The sequence below is a fragment of the Lissotriton helveticus genome, chromosome 7, assembly GCF_964261635.1.
Source record: "Lissotriton helveticus chromosome 7, aLisHel1.1, whole genome shotgun sequence".
NCBI classification, from domain to species: domain Eukaryota; kingdom Metazoa; phylum Chordata; class Amphibia; order Caudata; family Salamandridae; genus Lissotriton; species Lissotriton helveticus.
The window spans coordinates 1502393477-1502410963 of NC_136068.1; the positions used below are offsets into that span (position 1 = coordinate 1502393477).

General features: G+C 38.2%; 1 protein-coding gene across 1 annotated transcript in view; it reads left to right on the forward strand.

Annotated features, from left to right (window-relative positions):
• The window catches only part of CA11 (carbonic anhydrase 11 (inactive)), a 954158-nt gene that overhangs the window by 294135 nt on the left and 642536 nt on the right, over window positions 1-17487 (forward strand). The gene's annotated exons all lie outside the window — the stretch shown is intronic.

The window sequence follows — 17487 nt, forward strand, 5'->3', positions numbered from 1 at the left end:
AGCCCTATATAAGAGTGTGCATTTCAGTCACAGCTGGTGAGACACCCCTAATCCCATTCTTAGAAGGCAAATCTATGCCGGATTTCATACTGAACAGTACTGAGTTCTTTTACTTATGATTTATATGCTATGCTTTTAATTTACTGATAGCATATTTTGTTCAAAAAGATCTATTGTCTGTAATTTTCATGAAAATGTTTCAGAAATGTTATGTGGGCCTAATTTGATTCTAAAGTGACAGTTCCAATCGTGGAGCACCAAAGTCCAAGCTACAGCGACTACATCGCTGAGATTGAAACTGCAGCACTGTAATTCTACGGCTTTAGCTAGGAATTTTATAAAGGTTCGACATGCCAACAGATGTTGTTAGCAGAGGACAGTTCCAACTTGAGCTGACCTATGTCCCAATATTAATTGGCGGTAGTACCGGATGGTGTTGAGATAGAATATTGAGTTGGAAATGTCGACCTACACAAATATCGAATTGGAAATATCGTTATTCAGAAAAATCGACAGCAAGAATATTGTGAACAAGAATATCGAATTTAAGGTAAGAAATATTATTTTTTTAAATATAGAGGTCATTAATATTGTTTGCAAAAATACAGTTGTTTGAAATATCAATTTTTAATTAATGTTATGTATTTTAGTTTACATTTTAAATGTATGTGATGTATGTTTCTTGAAATAAGTATTTTATATGTTTTTTAATATATGTGTTACATTTTTAGTAGCTATCATTTTGTGTTAATTAAATTTTGCGTTTTTAGGTACTGTAGCAGGTTGTTGAGTTAGAGGGGTATAGGGTTGTAAGTAATTTAATTATAATAAATGAATAATTATTTTTTATTTATTTAATTGATATTTTATAGTGTTAATTATGGGAAGTAATGTATTTGTAATTAATTACGAATTGGTTGTTAATATTAATTAATTCATTGAAAATTAATTATGGAAGTTGTGTAATAAATATTAGGTCTGGGTTGTGGGGTTTATAGGGTAAAGGCTGGGAAGTAATTTATGTTTAATTAAGTAATAATTTGTTGTTAATTTATATGAACAAATTAACTGACAATTAATTATGGTAAGTGTGTGATTTTTTTTAGGTGTGGGTTGTGGTGTTTATAGGGTAAAAGGTGGGAAGTAATTTATTTTTAATTAGCTCTTAATTAATATTGATTAATTAATTGGAAAATAAATACGGAATTTGTTTATTTAATTTTAGGGGTGGGTTATGGGGTTTATAGGGGTAAAGTGTGGAAAGGAATTTATGTTTAATTAATTAATAATTGGTTGATCATTAATGATAATTAATAGATATTTAATTAGGGTAGTTGTTTATATTTTTTTGTGTGTGGGTTTTAATTTTAGGGGTTAAGGGTGAGGAGTACATTAATGTTACTTCCTTTATAATTTGTTTTTATATAATATTAGTTTGTGAATTTAAATTATGTTTTAATTGTATAATTAATTTTTTTACAGTTTAATTTTACCAGTGGTTTGTGGAGATTATAGGGATAAAGTGTGAGAACTTTATTCATTTTCATAATTTCAATGTTGTTTTTTAATGAATAATATTTCTTTAATTGGTAATTAATTATGTTAATTATGTAGATAAATTTTTTAAATAAAATTTAGATGTGGGTTGTGAATTGTGTGGTGTTATAAGATAGGGAATAGAAAAAGTTAATTCATGTAATAATTAATGTTTTTGATTATAAATAATTTCTAATTAAAAATATTTATTTGTTTGAAAAATATTATTTATTTTATTTAATATATTATTTGTATGTATTTGTCTTATGCATTTAACATTCTAATATGTTTTTATTTACTTTGTAATATTAAATATATTTGTATTTTAATTTTTAATACATTTATATATGTTTTTATTTCTTTTCTTTTTTTAATATTGTTGTTATTAATATTTTGTTTGTTTTTACTTTTGAACTGACTGGAGTGAAAATATTAATTGTTACCCCTTGGCAATCCAACATTTTCCCTACTGTTGCACCGATTGGAGTGGGAATAGTAAGTTTTATCCCTCCTCTTTCCAACACTTTCCATACTGTTGCACTGACTGGAGTGGGACTAGTAAATGTTATCCTGCCACTATCCAACAATTTCTCTACTGTTGCACTCACTGGATTTGGAATAGTAAGGTTTACCCCTCCGTTATCAACACTTTCCCTACTGTTGCACTCATTGGAGTGTGAATAGTAATTTTTACCCCTATTCAATCCAACACTTTCCCTACTGTTGCCCTCACTGGAGTGGGAATAGTAAGTTTTACCCCTCCGCTATCCAACACTTTCACTACTGTTGCACTCATTGGAGTGGGAATAGTGATTTATACCCCTAAGCAAGCCAACACTTTCCCTGCTGTTGCACTGACTGGATTGGGAATAGTAAGTTTTACCTCTCTGCCATCCAACACTTTCCCTGCTGTTTCACTAATTGGAGTGGGAACAGTCATTTTTACCCCTCTGCTATATAACACTTTCCCTACTGTTACACTCACTGGAGCTGGAATAGTAAGTTTAACCCCTCCGCTGTCGAAAACTTTCCCTACTGTTGTACTCACTGGAGTGGGAATAGTAAGTTTTACCCCTCCGTCATCCAACACTTTCCCCACTGTTGCACTCACTGGAGTGGGGATAGTAATTTTTACCTCTCTGCTATCCAACACTTTCCCTACTGTTGCACTGACTGGAGTGGGAATAGTAATTTGTACCCCATTGCTATCCACCACTTTCACTACTGTTGCACTCATTGGAGTGGGAATAGTAATTTATACCCCTATGCAATCCAAAACTTTCCCAACTGTTGCACTGACTGGATTGGGAATAGTAAATTTAACCTCTCTGCTATCCAACACTTTCCCTGCTGTTTCTCTAATTGGAGTGGGAACAGTAATTTTTACCCCTCTGCTATCTAACACTTTCCCTACTGTTACACACACTGGAGCGGGAAGAGTAAGTGTTACCCCTCCGCTGTCGAAAACTTTCCCTACTGTTGTACTCACTGGAGTGGGAATAGTAAATGTTATCCCTCCGTCATCCAACACTTTCCCTACTGTTGCACTCACTGGAGTGGGAATAGTAATTTTTACCTCTCTGCTATTCCAACACTTTCCCTACTGGTGCACTCACTGGAATGGGAATAGTAATTTTTACCTCTCTGCTATTCCAACACTTTCCCTACTGTTGCACTGACTGGAGTGGGAATAGTAATTTGTACCCCTCTGCTATCCAACACTTTCCCTACTACTGTACTGACTGAAGTGGTACATGTAATTTTAAAGATTCTTAATTAGTTTAAGGTTTTCATTTGCATGTCTATTTTTATACAATTTCAAAATATAAAAGAAATTAAAATTAATAGTTTATTAATTGTTTTAAAGTAAATATGTATATGTATGGATTATTATGTAGGTGTGTTTAAATGTTTTTTTTAATTAAGTTTAGTTATTATATTTGTAAATATGTATATTAAATCCACTTTACTTTTTTAAGATGAAATGTATTATTTAATATATTTAATATTTATGAATTTTTATTTTATATATATATATAAAACATCAATATTTTGTAGAACTATATTTTTAAGATCATTTTTTCTCTTGATATTTTTGTACTTACCTGTTTATGTATAGGGAGTGGGAATAGTAATTTATACCCCTATGCAATCCAAAACTTTCCCTACTGTTGCATTGACTGTATTGGGAATAGTAAGTTTTACCTCTCTGCTATCCAACACTTTCCCTGCTGTTTCTCTAATTGGAGTGGGAACAGTAATTTTTACCCCTCTGCTATCTAACACTTTCCCTACTGTTACACACACTTGAGCGGGAAGAGTAAGTTTTACCCCTCCGCTGTCAAAAACTTTCCCTACTGTTGTACTCACTGGAGTGGGAATAGTAAGTTTTACCCCTCCGTCATCCAACACTTTCCCTACTGTTGCACTCACTGGAGTGGGAATAGTAATTTTGACCTCTCTGCTATTCCAACACTTTCCCTACTGTTGCACTCACTGGAGTGGGAATAGTAATTTTTACCTCTCTGCTATTCCAACACTTTCCCTACTGTTGCACTGACTGGAGTGGGAATAGTAATTTGTACCCCTCTGCTATCCAACACTTTCCCTACTACTGTACTGACTGAAGTGGTAAATGTAATTTTAAAGATTCTTAATTAGTTTAATGTTTTCATTAGCATCTATTAGCATTCATGGGTTAACACTCAGTCATAGTTGCACGATAACGACAAAGCAGTATACTTGGATATCAGCAGACAACTTCCCTTCCCGTTGTCATCAATCTTGCACTGGTTTTAGTGTGGCCTGATAAGAAGGTAGTACTATCTCTTGCACAACCCTCTCTCTTTCTTCCTTTGTTGAGCCATACTCTAGGACTCTGCCCATCTTTGAACCCCTTCTTTCCATTGACAAAGATGTTGGTACTGTAGAGGATTTCCAAGCAAGTGCAATGTCCCTGTTCACTATTAGAAATGCCAAATCCACAAATTTCCCAAAACAAGCTCTGTTCTGTGGTGCAACTCAGTCCTTACCATGGGCATCAACGGTTAGTCAGTGATCCCCTTTAAAAATTTCCGTTTCTCCACACAACCCGGCTTGGCAGTTCGAGCTAAGGGTCAAGACTGATTTGCATGTGACTGGGTCTAAACTGGGGTGTCATGGTGAGCAAAAGAACGTGGGATTTAACCCAGATCTCTTGACTGGGATTGAATGTTTGATTTGCTCTGCATTCCGTCCATCATCTGTGTGTCATTTGCGTTCTCGCCCCAAGTGCGCTGGCTATGCCCAGATGTGGTTCCCGGACTCACTGTGTCATGGGATTCAATCTGGCCTGGCTGATGAGGGATGATACTTCAAAACTGGTCCCAGGATACTTATTTCTTGTGCAGGGAGGACCTGGCTTGGCAGTTCGGGCTGGACTGTTCCCATGAGGAACAGGATCAATACGGATTTGCATACAGCTGGGTCTAAACTGGAGGGGCATGGTGAGCAAAAGAATGATGGATTTAACCCAGATCTTTTGACTGGGGTGAATTTTTGATTTTCTCTGCATTCCGTCCATCATATATGTGTCGTTTGCTTTCTTGCCTTAAGTGCGCCGGGTATGCCCAGACATGGGTGCCGGGCTCACTGTGTCACTGGATTCAAGCTAGCCTGGCTGATATGGGGCGATGCCCCAGAATCAGTCACAGGATGCTTGTTTCCCGTCTAGGGAGGACCTCGCTTGGCAGTTCAGGCTGGACTGTTCCCACGAGGAACAGGGTCAAGACTGATTTGTTTATGGCTGGGTCTAAACTGGGGTAGCACGGTGAGCAAAAGGACAATGGAATTAACCCAGATCTTTTGACGGGGGTGAATGTTTGATTTGCTCTGCATTCCATCCATCATCTGCGTGTCTTTCGCTTTCTCGTACTAAGTGCGCCGGGAATGCCCAGTCATGGGTCCCCAACTCCCCTTGTCACTGGATTCAAGCTAGCCTGGCTGATGAAGGGTGATGCCCCAGAATCAGTCACAGGATGCTTGTTTCCCATCCAGGGAGTACCTGGTGTGGCAGTTCAGGCTGGACTGTTCCCACCAGGAACAGAGTCAAAACTGTTTTGCACACAGCTGGGTCTAAACTGGATGGTGAGCAAAAGAATGATGGATTTAACACAGATCTTTTGCCTTGGGGTTCAATGTTTGATTTGCTCTGCATGCCGTCCATCATCTGTATGTCTTTTGCCTCTGGACAACCCACAACATATGATAAAACCAATCGTCTTGGGCACCTGGGGCATGTGGGAGATGCTGTTTTATACATCTTATTAATCTTACTAGGAGTCAGGTAGTTATGATGTGCATAACTCAATTATGATTATTCGAAGTGGGAATTTCTCAACACGTTATGTGTGTCTTGAATCGCTCTCCACCATTCATTGTCCCCCAGCTCCCTCCCAATGGCCGGATTCCATTTCATTCTCAGCTCATTATGAATGGATTAAGTTGAGTTGAGGACTGCTCTATAAAAATACATCACCAAAAGTCTTAAAGTTAGGATTTTTCTCAGTTTAGGAGTAGTAAAGTTAAGACTCCTAACTTTAGGACTCCTAAACTGAGAACCATCCTAACTTTAAGACTTTCGGTATTCACAGAAGGCATTTAGGAGTCCTAAAGTTAGGAGTCCTAACTTTACTACTCCTAAAATAAGAAAAATCCTAACTTTAAGACTTTCGGTATTCACAGAAGGCATTTAGGAGTCCTAAAGTTAGGACTCTTAACTTCTGTGAATACCAAAATGAGTAAGTGCCTTCTGTGAATACCAAAATGGTAGTAAGTTTAGGATTTGCTCTTAAGTTAGTTCTGTGAATCGGGCCCCAAGTGAGCTATTGCCCAGAGCCACATGATGCTGAGCTGCCGGCGCAATCGAACTGTGAGCCCCATGCACCGGTGTCAGCTACTCTGGGTACTGTGCTACACCTCTCCCTAGCTGCTTGGGGGTGTAAATCTATGTGGTCCAAGATACCCTATCAGAGGCAATGCTGCCACATAAATTGGAGAAGGATTGTTTTTCTGAAAACATCTTCTCCAGCGTTTTAAAGTGACCCTCCAAAGCTTGTCTATTAAGCTTCTCAGTAAGAGGTTTCTGTTCGCCTAACAGGCTTCATCTAAACACCATGCCACCCATTGGAGTTGAGCTGTAAGGTGATATAATTCAAACTCGACAGCACGCAGACCATCCTTTGTGATCGGGAGTGCAGTTTATGAAATGACACCCTATATCTATTAGCGTCTCATATTAGTCCAGAAAGCAGTGTATTTAACTCTGTAAAGAACGATATAGGTATTCACACAAGAATGTTGTTGACATGATATACTAATCGGGGTAGCATTACAATTTTTGCTAGAGCAATGCAGCCCAAGACTGATAAGTGAGTGACTTCCAGAACTCCACACAGTTCACTCCACACATTTCCTGAGGGATGATAAGGACCTGACCAGGTACCCCTCCAGAAAACTGAATCTGTATGATATATTTCGGTAATTATATTTCTTGATGTGTGAGGTTCAACATTTACATCCCAGGTTCCCACCATTGTGGTCTCCAAGGTAGTGTCTGGGTGGCTGGAAACACACACATCCTGGGCCATTTCACTCAAAGGTTTGATATTTGACCAAACACTGTGAGGGCTTCAACTGTGTTATCTAATCTAGGGTAGCTGGCTTGCTGGAATAAAATGAGAGCTTTAACGTAGAGCGAGATGATGTACATCATACACCAGTGGGATACATGCCTTTCTACCTTCTGTCTTCATCACACTAGCAGAGGTTCTTGGACGTAAGAAACACCCTTGCTTAGCACTCCTACATATTTAAAATGAGGTAGAAATTATATTACCTGTGAGGACCCTACCAGTGGGGTCGTGGATAGTGTAGTATGTAGTAAGGATATCCAACATGGCAGTTCCCCCTCCCCCCCGAGGAGTACCATTGTTAAATACAGCCAACCAAGCATACCAAACACCTTTTAAGGGTTCTTCATTAACACTAATTATCATCACAACATTCTAGGGGCTTTTTCATGCAGGCCCTTACATAAATATCTGATGTTTAGTGTTGTATTGCATTTGGAGATAAATCCTTTCTGATCTAGTAGAAGGGACATAGGCAGTAAGGGATGCAACCTCTTTGTTAAAAGTTTGCCGTGTTTTCAAACGTAAGCTTCTTTGGTCATTTTTCGGTGGTATCCCTATGCCAGAATGGTGGAGTCCATTTGTACAAGGTGTGGGCCAATTGGTCAGAATAAGTAAGGGAGAAGTTCATAGGCAGACTATCTGAACCTGGGTTTTCCCAAGGGGAATATCCTGAATGGACTCTTTAAGTTCAGTCTCAGTAACAGGTTGATTCAGTGCCTCAATGTAGTCAGGTGGTACTCAAATAAGTGTTGTTTTATTTTATGGAGTAAGCATTTATCTCGGTCAGTGTCATTGGGTCCGTTTGCTACAGAGTTCGGTATAGTCTAGAAACATGTTATTCATTTTAGCCTGAGTGAATACTATGTTCCCCCTCCCATACTTGACATATGCTATAGTCTCCTCCCTAAGTTAATCTTTAATTAGCCATGCAAAAGTGTCCTGCTTTATCTCCTTCAGAACAGGAAAGCCTCCTCCTCTAAGGAAGAGGAGCGCCGCCCCACTCTGTGAGCAGGTGAAAAAGGAAAAATAAATTGATAATAACGCATTGTTATTATCATTTATTTTTCCATCCTTGCTCAGCCAGTAAGGGGCGGGCAGGGTTGGGCTGTATCAGAGGAGAAGTGGGAGGATTGGTAGCACTCTGTAAGTACGCATGACAGTCATGCACACTAAGCATGTTTTCCACCGGGCAGTGTTGCACAGCCTTGGTGGAGAACATGCCCAGGCTCCCAGTCCTTCTTTGAGAGCCGAACCACAGCGCTCAGACCAATCACAGTGCGGCTCTGCACAGCGTCGGGATTTGCTCAGGGAGTCTGGAACCGTGGGTGCTTCCTGTTCCTGCTTCCTGTCCTTGGAGTCCAGAAAGCAGGTGAAGAGATCCGAGAGGCAGGGCTGACAGACAGGGATGTGATTTTTGTCTTTTATTTTTTTATTCCCTCCCCCGCGACCTGCCCCCCCCCCACTGTCGTTACGTAACAGCCGCTACTGCTTCAGAACAAATCATAGCTAAGGCATCCATATTTCTCCATATTATGGCATATTTCTCCTTCTCGACCAGGAGCTGCTGTTGTTACATGGGGTCATGGAACATGGAAAACTCTAGTGTCCTGATTGCAATTCTTTATGAGATCTAGTTACTGGTGTAATAGAGTGACCTCTTGTTACAACTTTCGAAGCCTATTTTAACAATGCATCATATGAAGTGCCATAATTTCCCCTAAAGTAATACTGTCTAACGTTGCTTAAAGACTTCCAACAAGCCCGGTCTTCTAGCTTGGAGCATAACAATCTCCTGGTTGGTATGCCATGACATGCTTCTCCCAGTCAATGTTACGGTTGGTGAACTCGCATAATTCTGTGGAGCGTAATCATGTTGAATTACCGAAGAATTCCACAAGATTACGCATAATTACGCGAGATGACCAATTTGGCATTGATATGTTCTTGGGGTAGGATTTCCCCCCAACTTACCCGCCGGCATTCATGCACATCGCACCCTTGCATCCAAAATAGATGTGAAGATTTTTTTTTGCCCTAAAAAATAGTGCCAAATGCAGCAGAGCAAAGTGAGCGCTAAATGTGTTCTTGCGGTAGGATTTTTTACCCAAATTACGAAAGCATGTGTAATCACCTAATTATCAGTAATTCTATGTCAAAGGGTAATGCAAAATTATGGAAAATTCTACAAAATACACCGGTGTAATTGAAATTCCGACCAGGTCAAGGTAAAGTGAGGATTCTACCGCACAAGTATAACTTGAATAAAACAGACGTGTGACAGTATGTGGAAAACATGTACAGCTTTGAAATCGTTTACGTTAATCATTGATTGTGGTTTAACCAATGAATAGGTCTTGTAAAAAACAAAAATGAAAATTGATTCTGTACGATGTTTGCACTTAGATAATTAAAAACAGAACCAGTAGAACTTACCTGAAAAACAGACCTATAATTCCCACCTGAAAATTGAATAAAAGTTATGTTATCTACCTCCTAATATGTAAAGAGCAACATTTAGCTCTAAGTTTTCTCCTTGCGCAAATGCTATTTTGGCCATATCATATTTTTCAAGCAGCAAGCATTGGGGAAATGTATTACCCTGTTTTTTTTACGCTAGTGCAACGTTTCTACTGTATGACCCAGATTATCCCTCTGTCTGTCTTTGGCATCAAGAACACTAATTAACTTGGCACAGGGCAATCGGTAGTAGGTACTTTTATTGCAGTTGAGGAATTTGCAAAGTAGTTATGACAGAAGCAAGTTTTGCATGGTTACCAATTATTGGCCTTCAAATCATACATTAATTTGACCACTTCCCTTCACCTGAGCCTAAGTATGATGCTTCTCTACGAGTGTATGAGCGTTAATTTTCTGTTAATAAAATATTGTGCTACATTGCTGATAATGAATAGTGTTTACATTGGGTCTCTAGTTGGCAGTGGTTTCCAACCTGTTCAAGTAGTGACTCACACTCTAGTCAGGGTAAGTGTAGTGCACACTATGTTTACTGGAGCTCACTCTCAGGTAGCTTGCTCAGAGCAGGTAGGCTAAACTAAAGAGGCAATATTTAAAGTATTTGTGCACACACACATACACACACAATAACACAGTGAAAACACCACCAAAGTTCTCCACACCAGTTTCGAAAAATAGCTATTATCTGAGTAAAACAAGACTGAAACGACAAAAATCCAACATTCAGTCAAGACATGAATTTTTCAATATTAAATAAAGTTATACCGCTTCGAAAAACAATAGCTCTGGCTCCGGCTATCTTGACGTGCTTGACATGGACGAATCCACAAGTTTAGGCCGACAGCGATGGAGCGTGGGCCAGCTACTGAGTTGTGCAGACCCCGGTACATTACCTTGGAGACGTAGAGAATCAAAGACGATGCGAGGTGCTGGGGAGGTGATACATCATGGAGGCAGTTGTGGCGTCAGCTCCTTACTGCTATGCAGGTCGTTGGCACGTCGGCGCTCAGGGATAGTGCATTGCACAAAGGAGGTGAGGTGTCAGTCAAACAAGTGAGGCATCGGTTCCTGAAGGAGGTGGAGAGTCTTTATGATGCTGACACCCTGGGACAATGTGCAGCATTTGCGGAGAGGTGTTGGTTCTGGCGATGGTGTGGTCTAGATGAAATGTTGACGGTCAAGCGACGAGCTGTCGATTTTGTGGCATTGATGTCCCACCACATGGCCACAGCTGCTGGAGCAGAGTCGAGCATCTCAGACTTTAGTGGCTCACTATTTTAGAACAACGCGGTGGCAGTTCTTCTGAGGCGCTGCAGTGGTGTTAGAGCTTGCGTTGTAAGTCGCGGTTGTTACATTGAGTGGGGACCACGGCTTTGGTGCAGGCAGCGGCGCAGCAAAAAAGTGCAGAGTAACGCTGGTTCCAAAGTGGCGCTTAAAGTCGATGTGCTAACTTTCTTATTTTTAGCAGAGAAACACACTTCCAAGTGCCCAGGAACTGGATTTGTCCCCATTTGGCAGTGTAGGGCTCTCAACAAAAGAGCCTAGGTGCACAGGTGAAGTCTTTGATGGCACCCTGAGACTTTCAACAGGGGGAAGCTCAAGTCAAGCCCTTGGAGAAACTTTAGACAGCGGGATGCAGAGAGCAAATCCAGTCCTCTCACTCCCAGAAGAGATTCAGCCAGCAGCAGGCCAATGCAGCAAAGTGGCAGTCCTTCCTGGCAGCACAACACATCTTCTTCCTGGCAGAATGTCCTCAGTCCAGAAATGTTCTGATTATATGGTGTCCGAGGTCCAGTACTTATGCCCATTTTAGCCTTTGAAGTAGGGAGACTTCAAGAAAGGTCTTAGCAGTACACAAGGCCCTGCCCTTCCTGGCCCTGGCTCCAGACACAATACAGTGGGGTATGCAGTTTTTTGTGTAGGGACAGGCACAGCCCAATTCAGGTACAAGTGTCAACTCCTCCAACCACTCTAACTCAGGAAGACCATTCAGCCTGTTGATGGGCCATCAGGATATGCATGGTACATCTCAGTTCCTTTTGTGTGTGACTGTCTAGAGTGAATTCACAACGCACAACTGTCATACAACCCAGACATGTATTCTAGGGACAGGCGGAGGCAGAGAATGGTTTAGTAAGACAATGCCAGCTTTCTAAAAGTGGTATTTTCAGACCTGCAATTTAAAAAGTAACTTCACTAAAAGATGTGTCTTCACTAAAAGATGTGTTTTTAAATTGTGAGTCCAGAGGGGGAACATCACTTACAACGAATTTTTTACAACGCACTACCATTACATCGCAACCATTACAACGCAAACCATTACAACGCAATGCGCTGGGGGGCGCTCTAGGATAGGGAATGTATTTAATATACTATCCAACACCTTCCCTGCTATCCACGGGGACTGGAGTTGGAATAGTAAATTAAATAATTCACTATCCAGCGCCTAAAAGCATTATGCGTTGTAATGGTATGCGATGTAAAAACCGCGTTGTAAAGGCATGCGATGTAAAAGCATGCGTTGTAGTGACACCAATCCGTCCAGAGACACCAAACTCAAAATGTTCTGTCTTCTCCCAATTGGAAGATACACTTGTAAAGTGTTACAAGACTGCTCCAATATTAACCTATGGGAGAGACAGGCCTTGCTGGAGTGAAAAACGAATGTAACATTTTTTCACTACAGTGACATGTAAAACTTAAAAGTACATGCCCTACCTTTTACATACATTGCACCCTGTCCATGGGGCTACCTAGGGCCTACCTTAGGGGTGCATTACATGTAGTTAAATGGAAGGTTTGGGCCTAGCAAGTAGGTTAACGTGCCAGGTTGAAATGGCCGTTTAAAACAAACTGCATCCACAGGCTCTGCAGTGGCAGGCCTGAGACATGTTTGAAGGTCTACTCATGTGTGTGGCGCAATTAGTGCTGCAGGACAAATAGAAGCATTTCATTTACAGGCCATGGGCACTTGTAGTGCACTATACTAGAGACTTATCAGTAAATCAAATAAACCAATCATGGAGAAAACAGATGCCATTACATTTTAGACATAGAGCACAAGTACTTTAGCACTGGGCAGCAGTGGTAAAGTCCTAACACCAGCAAAAACAAAGTTCAGCTCACAGTCAAAAACACGAGTTCCGAAGCAAAAAGACTGGGGAAACCATGCTAAAAGATGCCAGGTATAACACATTGTCTTCCATATTGTTTAGATGGCATCCTATGTCACATGATATTATTGTTTATTCTGCTTCTAAAATAAACTGTTATAGGTTCATACAAATTCAGCAGAAAATGTTCACAGAACAAGCTTCCTGAATGTACTAAGCCAAGGACCCATCTTTCACATCCTAGTTCTGTTAACATTATATCAGTTAAACTGTGTTACCACACTGAGAGAATGATCAAACCATAATGTATTGGGTGTGGACAAATTACCAAATGTATTCTATGTAGAAATGCTTCCTTTAGACATTGTTCAAAGCCCTATATAAGAGTGTGCATTTCAGTCACAGCTGGTGAGACACCCCTAATCCCATTCTTAGAAGGCAAATCTATGCCGGATTTCATACTGAACAGTACTGAGTTATTTTACTTATGATGTATATGCTATGCTTTTAATTTACTGATAGCATATTTTGTTCAAAAAGATCTATTGTCTGTAATTTTCATGAAAATGTTTCAGAAATGTTATGTGGGCCTGATTTGATTCTAAAGTGACAGTTCCAATCGTGGAGCACCAAAGTCCAAGCTACAGCGACTACATCGCTGAGATTGAAACTGCAGCACTGTAATTCTACGGCTTTAGCTAGGAATTTTAAAAAGGTTCCACGTGCCAACAGATCTTGTTAGCAGAGGACAGTTCCAACTGGAGCTGACCTATGTCCCAATATTAATTTGCGGTAGTACCGGATGGTGTTGAGATAGAATATTGAGTTGGAAATGTCGACCTACACAAATATCGAATTGGAAATATCGTTATTCAGAAAAATCAACAGCAAGAATATTGTGGACAAGAATATCGAATTTAAGGTAAGAGATATTATTTTTTTAAATATAGAGGTCATTAATATTGTTTGCAAAAATACAGTTGTTTGAAATATCAATTTTTAATTAATGTTATGTATTTTAGTTTACATTTTGAATGTATGTGATGTATGTTTCTTGAAATAAGTATTGTTTATGTTTTTTAATATATGTGTTACATTTTTAGTAGCTATCATTTTGTGTTAATTAAATTTTGCGTTTTTAGGTACTGTAGCAGGTTGTTGAGTAAGAGGGGTATAGGGTTGGAAGTAATTTAATTATAATAAATGAAGAATTATTTTTTATTTATTTAATTTATATTTTATAGTGTTAATTATCGGAAGTAATGTATTTGTAATTAATTACGAATTGGTTGTTAATTAATATTAATTAATTCATTGAAAATTAATTATGGAAGTTGTGTAATAAATATTAGGTCTGGGTTGTGGCGTTTAAAGGGTAAAGGCTGGGAAGTAATTTATGTTTCATTAATTAATAATTTGTTGTTAATTTATATGAACAAATTAACTGACAATTAATTATGGTAAGTGTGTGATGTTTTTAGGTGTGAGTTGTGGGGTTTATAGGGTAAAAGGTGGGTAGTAATTTATTTTTAATTAGCTCTTAATTAATATTGATTAATTATTTGGAAAATAAATACGGAATTTGTTTATTTAATTTTAGGGGTGGGTTATGGGGTTTATAGGGGTAAAGTGTGGGAAGGAATTTATGTTTAATTAATTAATAATTAGTTGATCATTAATGATAATTAATTGATATTTAATTAGGGTAGTTGTTTATATTTTTTTGTGTGTGGGTTTTAATTTTAGGGGTAAAGGGTGGGGAGTAAATTAATGTTACTTCCTTTATAATTTGTTTTTATATAATATTAGTTTGTGAATTTAAATTAAGTTTTAATTGTATAATAAAAATTTTTACAGTTTAATTTTACCAGTGGTTTGTGGGGATTATAGGGATAAAGTGTGGGAACATTATTCATTTTCATAAGTTCTAATTTGTTTTTTAATTAATAATATCTCTTTAATTGGTAATTAATTATGTTAATTATGTAGATACATTTTTTTAAATGTGGGTTGTGAATTGCGTGGTGTTATAAGATAGGGAATAGAAAAGGTTAATTTATGTAATACTTAATGTTTTTGATTATAAATAATTTCTAATTAAAAATATTTATTTGTTTGAAAATTATTATTTATTTTATTTAATATATTATTTGTATGTATTTGTCATATGCATTTAACATTCTAATATGTTTTTGTTTACTTTGTAATATTAAATGTATTTGTATTTTAATTTTTAATACATTTATATATGTTTTTATTTCTTTTCTTTTTTTAAATATTTTTGTTATTAATATTTTGTTTGTTTTTACTTTTGAACTGACTGGAGTGAAAATATTAATTGTTACCCCTTTGCAATCCAACATTTTCCCTACTGTTGCACTGATTGGAGTGGGAATAGTAAGTTTTATCCTGACACTATCCAACAATTTCCCTACTGTTGCACTCACTGGATTTGGAATAGTAAGGTTTACCCCTCCGTTATCAACACTTTCCCTACTGTTGCACTCATTGGAGTGTGAATAGTAATTTTTACCCCTATTCAATCCAACACTCTCCCTACTGTTGCACTCACTGGAGTGGGAATAGTAAGTTTTACCCCTCCGCTATCCAACACTTTCACTACTGTTGCACTCATTGGAATGGGAATAGTAATTTATACCCCTATGCAAGCCAACACTTTCCCTACTGTTGCACTGACTGGATTGGGAATAGTAAGTTTTACCTCTCTGCTATCCAACACTTTCCCTGCTGTTTCACTAATTGGAGTGGGAACAGTAATTTTTACCCCTCTGCTATCTAACACGTTCCCTACTGTTACACACACTGGAGCTGGAATAGTAAGTTTAACCCCTCTGCTGTCGAAAACTTTCCCTACTGTTGTACTCACTGGAGTGGGAATAGTAAATGTTACCCCTCCGTCATCCAACACTTTCCCTACTGTTGCACTCACTGGAGTGGGGATAGTAATTTTTACCTCTCTGCTATCCAACACGTTCCCTACTGTTGCACTGACTGGAGTGGGAATAGTAATTTGTACCCCATTGCTATCCAACACTTTCACTACTGTTGCACTCATTGGAGTGGGAATAGTAATTTATACCCCTATGCAATCCAAAACTTTCCCTACTGTTGCACTGACTGGATTGGGAATAGTAAGTTTTACTTCTCTGCTATCCAACACTTTCCCTGCTGTTTCTCTAATTGAAGTGGGAACAGTAATTTCTACCCCTCTGCTAGCTAACACTTTCCCTACTGTTACACACACTGGAGCGGGAAGAGTAAGTTTTACCTCTCTGCTATTCCAACACTTTCCCTACTGTTGCACTCACTGGAGTGGGAATAGTAATTTGTACCCCTCTGCTATCCAACACTTTCCCTACTACTGTACTGACTGAAGTGGTACATGTAATTTTAAAGATTCTTAATTAGTTTAATGTTTTCATTTGCATGTCTATTTTCATACAATTTCAAAATATAAAAGAAAAAAAAATTAATAGTTTATTACTTGTTTTAAAGTAAATATGTATATGTATGGATTATTATGTAGGAGTGTTTAAATGTTTTTTTAAATTAAGTTTAGTTATTATATTTGTAAATATGTATATTAAATCCACTTTACTTTTTTCAGATGAAATGTATTATTTAATATATTTAATATTTATGAATTTCTATTTTATATATATATAAAACATCATTATTTTGTAGAACTATATTTTTAAGATCATTTTTTCTCTTGATATTTTTGTACTTACCTGTTTATGTATAGGGAGTCGATATTTTTGCATTGTATATTTTTTCACCGATATTCTGTCAGTGAACCGAAACGGGTACAGTAACTTCATGGTCCAGATGGTTGGCCCCCCCAGTTTTCATTTGACCTATCCAGCCTGATCCTGGTTCTAGATAGACAAAAAGTTGCTGACTGACGAACAACTACGGGAGTATCAACAGAGATTGAATGAAGTAAGCAGCGTATTGCATGCTGGGAGCTGTAGTAAGCATTATGACAGATGGATGCTATGGGAAATAATGGAGGATAAATATTGGGTGGCATGGTTTTTAATAATGTTGTTTGAATTTTAGGTAAGAGGTACCTCAAGTTTGAATTTAAGTTGGCAATTTTGCCTTTCAATTGAGGTCTACTGTGAAGAATTATTAGTGACACCAAGTTAGAAGTAGCATTTTCTTGTGTGAGTGTTTTAACTGAGCTCGGTAATGACTGCAAGGGGTGGGCACCCTGAGTTGTGACTTTCACTGGTCGAGAGCTCACTTTAGTGTGAAAGCAAGTAGAAAATCTTTCTTTGCAAAAAAAACATTGTGTAGACCGAACAAGTAAACAAAGTAGAATTCGGAGACATTGAAGTTATTGAGGTGTTGCATCACTGCTGTGCCGTGCTTAAATTTTAACAATTGGAGTGTTGCATTGTTGGTGTGCTGCGCTGGGATTTGCTAGTGAGTAGAAAAGCCGAGTTGCAATAGTGTGACCTTTGAAAGCAGTACACTGGGATTGATTGACGAGTTACAGAGACTGTCTGTGGGGAAACGTTGAAAGTTTGAAATAGAATCACTTGCGAACTAAATTAATATGGGGAGTCATTTGTCAAAAAGAGAAAGAGACATAAATATTGAAGAGAAGTTTCCTCCAGAAGGTACCCTTTGTTAGGGATATAAAAGTGAAGAAAGAGTTACAT